The sequence below is a fragment of the Haliotis rufescens genome, unplaced genomic scaffold (assembly GCF_023055435.1).
Source record: "Haliotis rufescens isolate VD_foot unplaced genomic scaffold, xgHalRufe1.0.p SCAF_4, whole genome shotgun sequence".
In the NCBI taxonomy this organism is placed as follows: Eukaryota; Metazoa; Mollusca; class Gastropoda; order Lepetellida; family Haliotidae; genus Haliotis; species Haliotis rufescens.
The window spans coordinates 2,383,856-2,397,500 of record NW_025964112.1 but is presented as its reverse complement, the minus strand read 5'-3'; the positions used below and the strand labels follow the sequence as shown (position 1 = coordinate 2,397,500).

The 13,645-nt window shown below is 40.5% G+C and overlaps 1 protein-coding gene across 10 annotated transcripts in view; it reads left to right on the top strand.

The window, feature by feature from the left end:
• The window catches only part of LOC124149904 (anion exchange protein 2-like), a 117,940-nt gene that overhangs the window by 711 nt on the left and 103,584 nt on the right, over positions 1 to 13,645 (top strand). Inside the window, exon 1 of one of the 10 annotated variants that reach the window (XM_048381930.1) lies at positions 1 to 26. This exon is cut by the window's left edge and continues 97 nt beyond it. The exons of 4 other annotated variants lie outside the window; for them this stretch is intronic. The gene's annotated coding sequence lies outside the window, so the exon portion shown is untranslated. Of the gene's footprint in view, positions 27 to 51; positions 155 to 5,247; positions 5,271 to 5,638; positions 5,820 to 6,402; positions 6,525 to 13,113; positions 13,125 to 13,645 lie in introns of those variants that run through there. 5 more of the 10 variants (XM_048381932.1, XM_048381933.1, XM_048381931.1 and 2 more) reach the window with 5 other exon arrangements.

The window sequence follows — 13,645 nt, the reverse complement described above, 5'->3', positions numbered from 1 at the left end:
CTCCTGTCCAAGTCAAAATGACATAAGTGAGTACAGTGCAAAAATGGCAATTATGGTTTTGGTGGGATAATGTGAGCATGGTGAGGAAGGGGAAGACCTGCTAGACACCAGGCCTAACTCATGCCTGTTCCGTATGGCCATTGAGAACAGAGGAGTAAGTTTGTAACCGGACAAACCTGTTGTGTAATGAGCCCTGACAGCATTATGTATGTAGACAATGTTTGAATTTTGTTTCATATCAGGAGACTACTCAAGGAAGTAATTTCCCTGTCTGCGTATTGATTTTCACAACATTGCAACAGGTCATGTCTCGCATATTTCAGCCCCAGATTATGTTTGGGAATACAGTTAAAATATTCATCGTTGTCCAATGGCACCTGTGTCAAATACAAATTATTCCGATGTCCTTATTTATGTTAATGAAGATATGATCTTCATATAGTCAAATGTTAAATTTAGTCTCTCATTCAACTCAAGACAGTGCTTAATATGATCAAGGCCACAACGTTTTGCGAAAAACTTTAAGTCTACCAGCCTGAACTTGGCTCTATACATCATCTTCATGTATGTTTTAGTGTTGTCATGTGGTCTTTTATTAGCTTGCTAGACTCATCTGAATTTAACTAGACATGGGCTTCGAACCAGTTGCTAAGTTACAGACAGTTTTGATCATTGACCCAGACATGATTTGGACAGTTATTCAGCATGGTCAGTGTGATCCGTGATGGTATTCTTTTTCATCTAATGTAAGCTGACAGTGAGCAACTTGTCTGAAGTCCATGTCTTGTAAAATTCTGTGTGGTGAAAAGTTGCTCAGCTGAAAATGGTCCACATGATAACACTAAGAACTACTGAAAATGATGCTTGGAGTCACGTTCGGGTCAGTAGATTCAAATTCTTATGGCACAGACATAACTGAACACAAAATGGAGGTCAATAATTGTCTTGGATGAAATACAGACAAAGCAGTGAGTTGTAATTACGGACAATGAGGGATGCAGTGGTAATTGTCCTTATTAACAGTCAATGTAGAAGACCCAAGGAGAATGTCAGCAAGTGTGGAAGTGTGTATGGGATAAACCTTTGTGTGAACAGCCAGATATACTTTATCTCTAATCAGTCTTCAAAATGTATAAAAATCAAGGTGTCCTTTTCCTTGTCTTATTTGTTAAACATTAGAGATTTATGGGGTTCCTCGATTCAAATACTATCAGCCCCATCTTAATTCTAGCACTGTTAATTATTTGTTAATGCACTGTGTATATTCTTGGAAACATGATAAACCAGCAAATATGTGCATATCGTTGCTGTGTCATTATGATACTACTATGTTGTGACGTGTACAAATGTTGCAGCATGCTGATGTCACAACCTGATGGTGCATATAGTTGTCTATAGTATAATACCTTTACCAATGGTGAGGTGGGAGTGTGGTATGCTGCAATGTTTTCAGTGATCGTAGGTCTAGACAATGCGTTGCATATCACTTGAATGGCATTTTAATCAGTCCATTGTTGTCACCATGTTTGATATTTCAAATTTCAGGTTTTCGGCACATAAACCTAAATACTGATGGCTGTAGGATAGGACAGTTTATCCCGCATTGGTACTAACAATGCGATTCATCGGGATATGATATTCCTAATAGCTGGGTTGTGATGTGCTGTACTGTACCATTATACTTGTACCACTACGCATGTACCCCTATACATGTACCCCTATACATGTACCACTACACATGTACCACTTGACATGTACCTCTACACATGTACCTCTACACATGTACCCCTACACATGTACCCCTACACATGTACCCCTACACATGTACCTCTACACATGTACCTCTACACATGTACCCCTACACATGTACCCCTACACATGTACCTCTACACATGTACCTCTACACATGTACCCCTACACATGTACCCCTACACATGTACCCCTACACATGTACCACTATACATGTACCCCTACACATGTACCCCTACACATGTACCCCTACACATGTACCACTATACATGTACCACTACACATGTACCCCTACACATGTACCCCTACACATGTACCTCTACACATGTACCTCTACACATGTACCCCTACACATGTACCCCTACACATGTACCACTATACATGTACCCCTACACATGTACCCCTACACATGTACCCCTACACATGTACCACTATACATGTACCACTACACATGTACCCCTACACATGTACCCCTACACATGTACCTCTACACATGTACCTCTACACATGTACCCCTACACATGTACCCCTACACATGTACCCCTACACATGTACCTCTACACATGTACCTCTACACATGTACCCCTACACATGTACCCCTACACATGTACCACTACACATGTACCACTACACATGTACCTCTACACATGTACCAGTACACATGTACCACTACGCATGTACCTCTACACATGTACCACTATACATGTACCCCTACACATGTACCACTTGACATGTACCTCTACGCATGTACCACTACACATGTACCACTACACATGTACCACTTGACATGTACCACTTGACATGTACCTCTACGCATGTACCACTACACATGTACCCCTATACATGTACCACTACACATGTACCACTTGACATGTACCTCTACGCATGTACCATTACACATGTACCTCAACACATGTACCACTACACATGTACCACTACACATGAACCACTACACATGTACCCCTATACATGTACCTCAACACATGTACCACTACACATGTACCACTACACATGAACCACTACACATGTACCACTACACATGTACCCCTACACATGTACCTCTACACATGTACCACTACACATGTACCCCTACACATGTACCCCTACACATGTACCTCTACACATGTACCACTACACATGTACCAGTACACATGTACCACTACACATGTACCCCTACACATGTACCCCTACACATGTACCACTACACATGTACCACTACACATGAACCACTACACATGTACCTCTACATATGTACCACTACACATGTACCACTACACATGTACCCCTACACATGTACCAGTACACATGTACCTCTACACATGTACCAGTACACATGTACCACTACACATGTACCACTACACATGTACCATTATGCATGTACCATTACACACATACCCCTACACATGTACCATTATGCATGTACCACTACACATGTACCCCTACACATGTACCACTTCACATTGTACAACTAGCCCGAGATTGTGGAAATTATGCTAAGGACAAGTTAAAGCTTATGGTTATAGAATATTGATATACAACACAATAGGTTTTAATACTCTCACACAAGTAGCAATATGATAAGGTTGACATTAGCAACAGTGTAGACTTGGGATAAAGGTAACGACACCATATACAACAGTATCTGTTCAGAATTCATGATTGCTGCAGTGGCTGGAATATAAAAAAGCATCTGAGTAATAAGCTGTGTGTTACCATGGTTACTCATAAGATTAGTGTGTGTTTATGTAGAGTTGATTTATTAAATGGTTGAACGATTTGAAAATGTTAATGAACATTTGACATACCTTGTGGTGAATTCACAATGGCAACTGTTAACATAAGTTTGCAAACTCAGGTTGCCGGGTTGTGTTTTCACACGACAAATATATGCTATTACTTTGTCCTCTTTGCTTCTGTCAAATGCTGATGCCATGTTCTCTGTAAGTCAAATCATGTGATAGCGAAGCTAGGGGTGACGATTGTGGCTATTTCCATGATTTCCACTATTTTTTGTTGTAACGCTGCACTCAGCAATATTCCAGCTTTTTGGCAGCAGTCTGTAAGTAATTGAGTCTGGACCAGACAATCCAGTGTTTGATATCATGAGCAACGTTCCACGCAATTGGTATACGATGACATGCATCAACCAAGTGAGCGAACCTGACTGCCCGACCCCGTTGGTCGCCTCTTACGACAAGCATGGTCAGCTTTTACAGCAAATGTGGGTGCTGAAGACCTATTCTACTCCGGATCATCACTGGCGCCACACTATTGCAATAGTACTGCGATAGTTGTAAACCAACTTTAAGGCTTGATAATTATTTTAATTTTTAATCAATGTAAATTGTAATAGAAATGCATAAAATATTACTGACAATCTTATGGATGGACATTTTCGTCCCTGTTGCTTCTCAAGCGAAACTAAAGTAACACAAATCTGAAGTGGTTGTGATCCCTGCTCCCCAACCAGAGGCAGGTTTGAAATTCCCGTAAGATATGTAATATTTTTTTTTACCATTAACTGAAACTATCGATTGTTATTAGGGCTGGGATGAGTAGCTCTGGTACTCGGGGTGGGTGGGTCCTATGTAGGCCCCGGGTACCTACATGACTATCTGGAGACACGTGATATATTATTTAGTGACGATAATAATAAAACTCCATTTTTACGCTTCAAGTGTTAGCAGTTTCCATTTCTTTCTGACTATGCATGCATTCCCTCTGACGTTTGTATGTTAGAGTAAAGATAAAGCTTCAGTAAGCTTCAGGGAATTCATGATCACATCGGTTTATATGTTTATCTAAGAAGTTTTTGCCAGGGCTCTGGTAAAGCAGTTCCCAATCGTCCAACTCTAGAGGCCTGCGGGCACCTGGGTAGGGTTGGTGATAGGGGGTCTGGTCCCCGGGAAGTAAATATGGACTTATCACAGCCCTAATTGTTATGCATAATATTGACCATACTGTTGGCATTTTATAATTCCTATGAATATAGTACTATTGTCGGGCAAAACAATTGTGATAGTTGGGTAAATCATTACGCTCTTAATCTACCCAGTATCTGATTGATTGTAAGCTGCCAACATTTACCACCATTCACATGGCAAAGAATACTTTGAAAATAATAAAATGGTGGCCGACATATTTGTGATAATAGAGAGTGGTTCTGTTTCTTGCCAACAGTTTATTATTTTCAAAGTCAAAGTCATTTTTACCTCACCTACAGGCATTTAATGCATTTATTTAACATGTTTAATAATAAATGAAATATTGCAAATCACGATCACAAACTTGCACGAATAATTTACTATGAGTAAATCATTAATCTGTTCATGCCTGTTGCATGAATAATTGGTGTTAACATCAACGGGTCACGGTTGATCATCCAGGCACGAAGGATGAGCCACCCGGGATGAATCACTCTGGTAGCTGAATTTAATAAAGAACAGTCTATGCCAAGCACTTTTAGTCTACTAGCCAGAAAATAGCTCTTAACATCATTTTCATCAGATGTCCGTGTTACTGTGAGTATTTGGATTATTAGCTGAGCTTAATCATGTTAATAGACCGGACACAATTTTACTAGACTTAGGCTTCAGACAAGTGACTAAAGTCACAGGCTGGAAGAATGACATATACTATTGTGATAAGACAAGCAAGTTTTGTTATGTAACGTGTGTCAGTGTGTAGAGAACTTGTCCAGTGGAAACAGTTAGATCAATTAGATCCTGCTGATGATTACGTAGAGCATGTTCTAGCAGATTCTGGAGACATGCTGGTGACATTCTTCAGTCATCCCAGGAACAAAGTCACACGTGATGTGGTTCCATGACGGATGTTGAAACTAAGGCCTCGGCTGTCTCTGTTGTAATGTGAGCAGTGGCTGCGATATTCCGACTAATGACGACCCAGTATTCATGGTGGATTCAGTGTTTCATGGGCAGACTGTTACAGTGTATTCCTGTCATCTCGTGATCTCCTGGCTCGGACAGTTCATGGAAATGTGTTCTTTGTCTGTTGGCTACTGTAATTACTCTGCTAATTCCAGGACGAGTTCATTTTTCCAAGTCAAGGTAGTTCATTATAGTATAACTCTATACATACATATTTTCTGAAATTAAGAAATCTTTTTATGAAGTGAAGAAGGAAACACTTTTTATATAAGCTGGTATAAGATAATAAAGTTATTTTCAAATTATTAAACTTATCCTATCTCACAGTATGCAATGAGAAATGCATGGTGTGAGCATGGTGAGATAGGATAAGTATAGAATCTAATAAATATACAATATATTGTAAAATTTACAATTTTTTAAACTTATCCTATCTCACGCTAAGCGTTTCTCATTTCATAGTGTGAGATTTGATAAGTATTGTAAATATTAAATTTATTTTGAAATTTACAATTATGTATGTGGTTGTCATGGCTACCTGATTTTTAAAAGTTATCAGTTCTTATAAGAAGGCTCCGTTTTAATATGGCCTTATAAAAGATATGTACGACTGAATTCATTGAAAGAGGTGGTTATTTTGAGCATAGTGATTGAGGAAAGATCTAAATGCCGAACAATGTTTTGGTGTTTCTGTATTTAGGTCGATCATTTTATTAGAACAAGTACGGTACTTATTAGCTTATTATCCTTGCAAGATCATATTCATTTTGCCCATTGAGGCATGCTGGTGTGTATTGTATAACAGCTGGCAATATCAGATGGATATATGACTTATACCGGGGACAGCAAATTGTGGGGTGTGGAGTCAGGTGTTTACCTCTCCAGGTGAGTGTTGAAAGAAATGGAGAATTGTAGTCAACTGAACCCAGATCCTTGATAAGCCACCATATAGAGCATGTCTTCAGTTCAGGCCTCCATAAATACACTGGATGTTCATTGTACAGCACTGATCAAAGTTAACATGGTTAAGAAAGTAACTGGACTTGTTAAAACCATTCTGTTCGATTTACAGAGTTAGCATGTCGTAGGGGTTCCAGGATCCAGCACCCTCCCCTATCCTTCACCACCCTAGATGGAGGATTCTTTGACACTCCCCTATGTTTGATTTATCATGCTTAGAATCATGTACCAGCACACACAACATTATGTGTAACACGGCCTGTGGGGGCCCACTGTAGACTTACATCTAGTCTCTGAAATGAACATAGTTTTCAGAAAAAAGAGTTGTTAAATTATAGTTATAAAATATAATCCTGATAATAAAAAGGAGCCCAGACACTTTCTTCATTTCCTGATACTGCAGTAATCTAGACTTGCCAAACATTATAGACCTGCATGGGCTGTATTGGATATATTTGATTCAGGGTCTGCATGACAGACTTACTAAGGCTCACTGCACCGACTTGCGAATAACTTGTTTTATCAACTCGGCCATTATGTCTTTCATCAGCAATTCACTGAAGTTCAAGTTTAAAGTGATCAAATTCCGATTCAGTCTTGATTCCCTCCCCCCCTCCATGCTTACATAAAACTGTTTTCAGACTACTGTGGTTATTCAAGCGACAATCATTATGTGTGTGATATGACTAGAGTCATACTGACCGTGAACTTTCTCAATGTCAAGTGAAGAAGACAGATCCCTAACCAAATTTTCACAAAGACCAATTTACATTAACTGTTCACGTGTCCCTATTGAGAAGTGTAGGTGGCACATATTTAAGCATGGTAAGAGCTAGCTCCCAGCAAAGTACAGTCTGTTTATCATGTTTATTGTTATTGCATGGTAAATATACACAATGAACAATGCTGAAAGCTAATCATATGGGACCATGCTATCATAGTTTTTTCTTCCTTTTGAGCCAGCAGAGATTTGATTTTAGATATTGAAATGAAAGCAAGTTGTGTGGTAACTATAATCACTGGTTTGACCTGGGTGTGATGATCTTACCATTTTGGTTACTGCCTGTAACCATGGTTACATACATGGCCCTATCATGAACTTGATTTAATTGAAATCTGTGTATATACACTAAAAGCATGATAAGTGTAGTGACCTATCACCTTTGTTTTGCCTGGGATACTTTTTTAAGTCAACTAATCAGTGGTAAGTTGTAATGAGAGCTCAAACTCCACACGAAGTGGGCGAGGGTTATCGGAATAGATCCCAGTCGTTTTTCTGTCCGCTCAAGCTGCTTTAGCATTATAGGAGGAAAGCTAATGGATATATTTGAATTACACTTTGCAGGTAGTCTATGCTGTAGAAACTAGAATGTACATGGAATCAATATCCGGAGTATCTGGTCACATTTGACAGAGTTATGGCCCTTGTTTTTCTGTAATCTGGTCAAACCAATTGTTTGAAGCTTGAGAGGTGTGTGATTATTAAAGGTATTGTCTTTAAGTTTGATGAAATTCTTAATAAACATGTAAGTAGTACATATGGAGTACTGAAGACAGTTATGTCTCTTGTGTTTGAGGGGCGGTCAGGTAGCCTAGTGGTTATAGCGTTTGCTTGTCACGCCGAAGACCCGGGTTTGATTCCCGACATGGGTACAATGTGTGAAGCCCATTTCTGGTGTCCCCCGCCGTGATATTGCTGGAATATTGCTAAAAGCGGCTTAAAACCATACTCACTCACTCCACCATCATTATTGCATGTCATTTATTCAGGAGCAAATTATCATATATATAATTATCTTTATGATAAATGTGATAAAAATTACAGGAGATATTTACCTTTTTATTATGATAATATTTGAAAATGTTTTGTTAAATATTTCCTGAGGGTATATCAACATTATCAAATAAGTATTCACTTGAAACAGCATTGTTGCCTATTAATTAAACATGTTTTCTCATAGTTTATAATGTTGAATATGAGTACCCAATTAGAATGATTGCATGTGAGTACATACTTGATGGCCCAGAACGTGATCAAGAGATCTGAATATGCATGTACATTCTTCTGGACAACAGGAACTGTTGTTTTTTTACCATCATACTTCATTCAGCTGTTTTGTATTGTGACTACCGGCATTTCACGCCTGTTGATACATTTGAATGGACATAATATATGTGTATATACAATCGTATTTCCGGGACTTGCCGCGGATGTTTTCAAACAGATTATTAGAACTCCATTCAGCGATAAACAGTTGATTATGCAATGAGAAGCGTTATGTGCAAATGAACAACGAACAACAATACAATCATGTCTGTAAAACTCTCAGTATAAAAAGTGTACATAAATTTTGGGAGCCATGCGTTATCGCACGTAGTAACCGAGGTAGGGCTTTATCGAAGAGCTCAATAGCGAGGGATCACTGTATATACTGAACCGCAAAAGAAACATCACCATGGATAGATATATGAGAAACCTTATTTGTCCAAACACTGTAAACATACTTTGAGACATATTAAAAAGATAAAACTTGGCAAAACTGATCATCAAGGTTGAAGTTATAGTGTCAAATGTTCTTAAAGTGAAACACAACACTTGTCTCTGAGAAAATGGCATCACAAGTCAGGATCTCGTGTGTCTGCCATGTGCATTGATGACTGCCGTGCAATGTCGATACATGGAATGGATGAGGCGGTTGATGAAGGCCATAGGCACTTGAGCCCACACTCTGAGGAACGCCTGACGCAGTTCAGCTGCAGTTGTCGACCTTGGCCGGACGTCATTCAGCCGTCTTTGAATCTTGTCTCACAGGTGCTCAATGGGATTTAAATTGGGACTGAGGGCAGGCCACTGCATGGTTCTGATGCCATTCTGCTTGAGGAAGTCTCTTGTTGCTCTCGCAGTGTGGGCACAGGCCTTATCATGCTGAGACTTGTGGTTGCGGCGACGTGCCAAATGAGGTATGGTGAGAGTGGTCCCAAGACTTGATCAATGTACTGAGCTGCTGTGACACCATTGCCTCTCCCAGGACCGATGTTCTGGAAGACCACAGGACCGACCCTCTGTGCAAGACCAATTCCACCCCACACCATGATGTTTGGACCAGCGCATGAGTCTAACGTTCCCAACAGCGTCGCCAGACTCTCTCTCTCTGTCATCTGCTGTTGAGATACAGGAACGGCTCTCGTCTGAGAAGAGGACTCTTCTCCACTGCTGGTGGCGCCAATGCTGGTGCTGTGTTGCCCACTGAAGACGGTTCCGGCGATGACATGGTGTCAGAATTGGTCCTCGGTGTGGCCTGTGACAGAGGCGGTGTCTGCTCGTCAATCATCGATGCACTGTGTCCGCACTGATGTGTAAGTAAGAAGTAACAAAGCGATCTTGAAGATGCTGTCTCACAATCTGACGATGTGACGTCGGGTGGTGACCCTTGGTCTTTCACTACATGGTTGTTCATCTGTTGTGTTGGTGGTCTGGTACCGTTTGCTGGAGCCTGTATATTGGGGGATGCTTAGAGCTGAGTATCACCTGGTCGCTTGTGATGTATGATGTGTATCACAATACAGACTGATGATACATCATGTACATCACAACAGATACTTAGAAATTGTGAAATACTGCGTGACACTATCTTTTTCCTGTTAGCAGGTTAGATTACTTTTTAAACCCAAACTGACAATTTGAAATGCAGTGGGGGCATCCACTTTTACCACCACATCATGGTGTTCCGCCATGCTTACAAGCGGCACTATGCTACTATCTACGTAAGGGAGGAGACTCCATCAGTTCCATTGATAGTGTATCGTGATTTCACAAACTTCAAGGATCATCTGTACCAAAGTATCAATGACATTAGTATCAGTGAATCAATAAGGCCCAAGTAATGTTGTTACGGCTGTTACGAAGACCCTGGTACCATGACGAATTTCATGCATTATGTTCCGACACTGGCAGCGTTAGAAAGTGCCGAACTGCCCAAAAGTTAAGGTATCCTAAGGACTAGTAGAAATTTGCCCTTTTAAAGGTTTTACTATATGTTATCATTATAAATACTAGTGGGCTAAAACTGTTGGTTTCTATCGTTATACTGCATGTCTTCGACCCAACTATTCCTGGTTTGGAGCTGGCTGTGTCATACCAAGAGATGTTAAAAGGTGTTACTTGTTGTTATCCCGCCTGGCGCTTAGCAGTAAGGGATAATATCAAGGACTGTTCGTCTCGGAGTCAGTACACACCTCGATGAGTAAGCCACCTAGTGAGTGTGTAAAGTTCTCGGCTAGGAGTCAGTACACACCTTGCTGGACAAAAACAAAATTCAGCATCAGTTGCCCATGGACAAGCTTAAAAGCATGTTTAGTACTCAATATTTATATAATATTTGTAACCATGGTAACAAGAACTAGATATTGCTTTGAAAGAGTGTAAACATCTTGAGTAAGACCAGTCCAACTGATGACAATTTTTTGTTTCCTTCCTTGTTCTAATTTTGATCATGCTTTAGGACACGCTGTCTGATAAAATGTTCACTGTACCATGTCAATTGGGCAACATTTTGTGAAAGGTCATGGCAGGTCACACCGACCATGCTGGCATGTGGGTTGCCCCTGATCATGGTTTATTATCCGTGGTGGGAAAATCCCTGGAGATATGAAAACAGATTCATCAACGTCAAAACGAAAATTGCAGGCAGTGAACAAATTTGTGATAAAAACACTGTTCCTGGAATTCCTGGATTTGTGACAGGAAAGAGCATTTCTTACATGTGGTTTGGAGGAGTGTGTTCAGTCATACTCTGATGATGTTTGTTGCAGCTCATCCACTTGTCTGTGTAGACTTGATTGTCGCCATTGATTTCCATGGTTTAAGGCTGTGAGTTGTGCCAGTGGCTGTACTGGCTGTAAAAAGATATATAATATAACAATTTTCATTATTATTTGTATCGTTTAACCTAAAATCTACACAGAAGTTCAGTGATTGGTGTTGTGAGGAGCGGTCATGTTGTCAACCAGGTCACCGAGTCTGATCACCAGATCCATATAGTGATATAGACTGATATAGTCACCTTGGGCAACAAGCACAGGTTTCTGGAGACCAGTTATAACTTGGAATCGCTACTTAGACAATCATTTTTTGCCGGGAACCTATTCTAGCCCAGGATCCCCATGGTGAGACACACACAGGTTGCTGGGACCTATTCTAGCTCAGGATCCCCATGGTAAGACACACATGTTGGTTGGACCTATTCTAGCCCAGGATCCCCATGGTGACACACACACATGCTGGGACCTATTCTAGCCAAGGATCCCCATGGTGAGACACAGGTTGCTGGGGACCTATTCTAGCCCAGGATCCCCATGGTGAGATACACACAGGCTGCTTGGACCTGTTGTAGCTCAGGATCCCCATGGTGAGACACACATGTTGCTTGGACCTATTCTAGCCAAGGATCCCCATGGTGAGACACACACAGGTTGCGGAGTCCTGTTCTGGCACAGGATCCCCATGGTGAGACACACAGGTTGCTGGGACCTATTCTAGCCCAGGATCCCCATGGTGAGACACACACAGGTTGCTGGGACCTATTCTAGCCCAGGATCCCCATGGTGAGACACACACAGGTTGCTGGGACCTATTCTAGCTCAGGATCCCCATGGTGAGACACACATGTTGCTTGGACCTATTGTAGCCCAGGATCCCCATGGTGAGACACAGGTTGCTGGGACCTATTCTAACCACTGATGTGCCAGGGATATTTGGGCTGTTCAATAAGAATAATTGTGATACAATGAACACTGAATGATATGGAAAGTCCATGCATCAAGTTACATTAATCATCAATTCCCTTTGTGTAGCAAATATGGGAAGTGTTGCATGCCGTGCATATATACACATGATGCATGATATATGTACATTTGTCTCATTTATGATAATCAGGTAGAAACGTGGGCAATAGAAACAACTCGGGCAATGCTGATGAAATGATAATTGTAAAATAAATATTAGTTTGTGCTATACAAAATGACACAATGTATTTGTTGTTTTACCAAATATTGTAGATATCTCACCCCACAAGAAAAGTGTTCAAGTTCGTACACTGATCAATCAAGAGGTTTGTAGTGGTTTCACATTCCATTTATTCTATGTTTAAGATTGTGAAAAACATTCACATTTCTTCTCCTCTGTTTGCTGTTCAGCCACATTCCCTGGTGAATCTGCAACTTTCACCACTACAGCCAAGCCTTGTGGAATGTCTCACCATCTACCCGTCCATATATATACGGAGACTAAAAATTAAATACTTTATACTGAAAATAATACCCAAATACATGTTCGGGCTGGTCGACTCAAAACAATGTGGCTCAACCTGCAGTCTACAAAACAGTCTTACACCGTGACTGGTGATTTCCTTTAATTAAAACTTAATCTAGTTGCCATGCTTTTGTTAGCAGGGCTTTGGTTTGAGAACGCTCTGACACAGAGGAGGGCTTTGTCATGTACTCCACGGGGTCTCTGGAACAGAATAGGTCCCCATTACCCATGGGGGTCCCGATCCCCTAACAGGACGTATATATCACAATCTGTCACAATACGATACGTTTCTCCATGATAAACTTGGGCTGTTTTTGCATTATGTGGCCCTGCTAACTCAAGGTTGTGTTACCAACATGGATTTGTTGATTTAGTTTCATTGTAATGGTGTTGTGTATTTCGTTTTTAATAACAGGTGGTCAGGTAATGCCTCTCTGAGTAGTTATCAGGCCTGTTGCAAAACTTGGCAATAATTGCTGTTTTCAGAATTGAGGCAGAATTTGAACATGGTTTCACAGGGGTTGATTTAACTGCTGGCTCGTTGGCCTGTGGCCAGTTAAAATAACAAAAGGCTTGCTGAATCGTAAAGTAGATGGCCCATCTGGTTAGTCCAAAATAAACCTCTTCTCCATGTATGTTTATTTTTTTTAATAAGACACTATCCGTGAATTTTGATGAGAAAATATTTAGGGAGATGAGGTCTTGTGAATGGTTAACTCATAGAAAGATATATGTC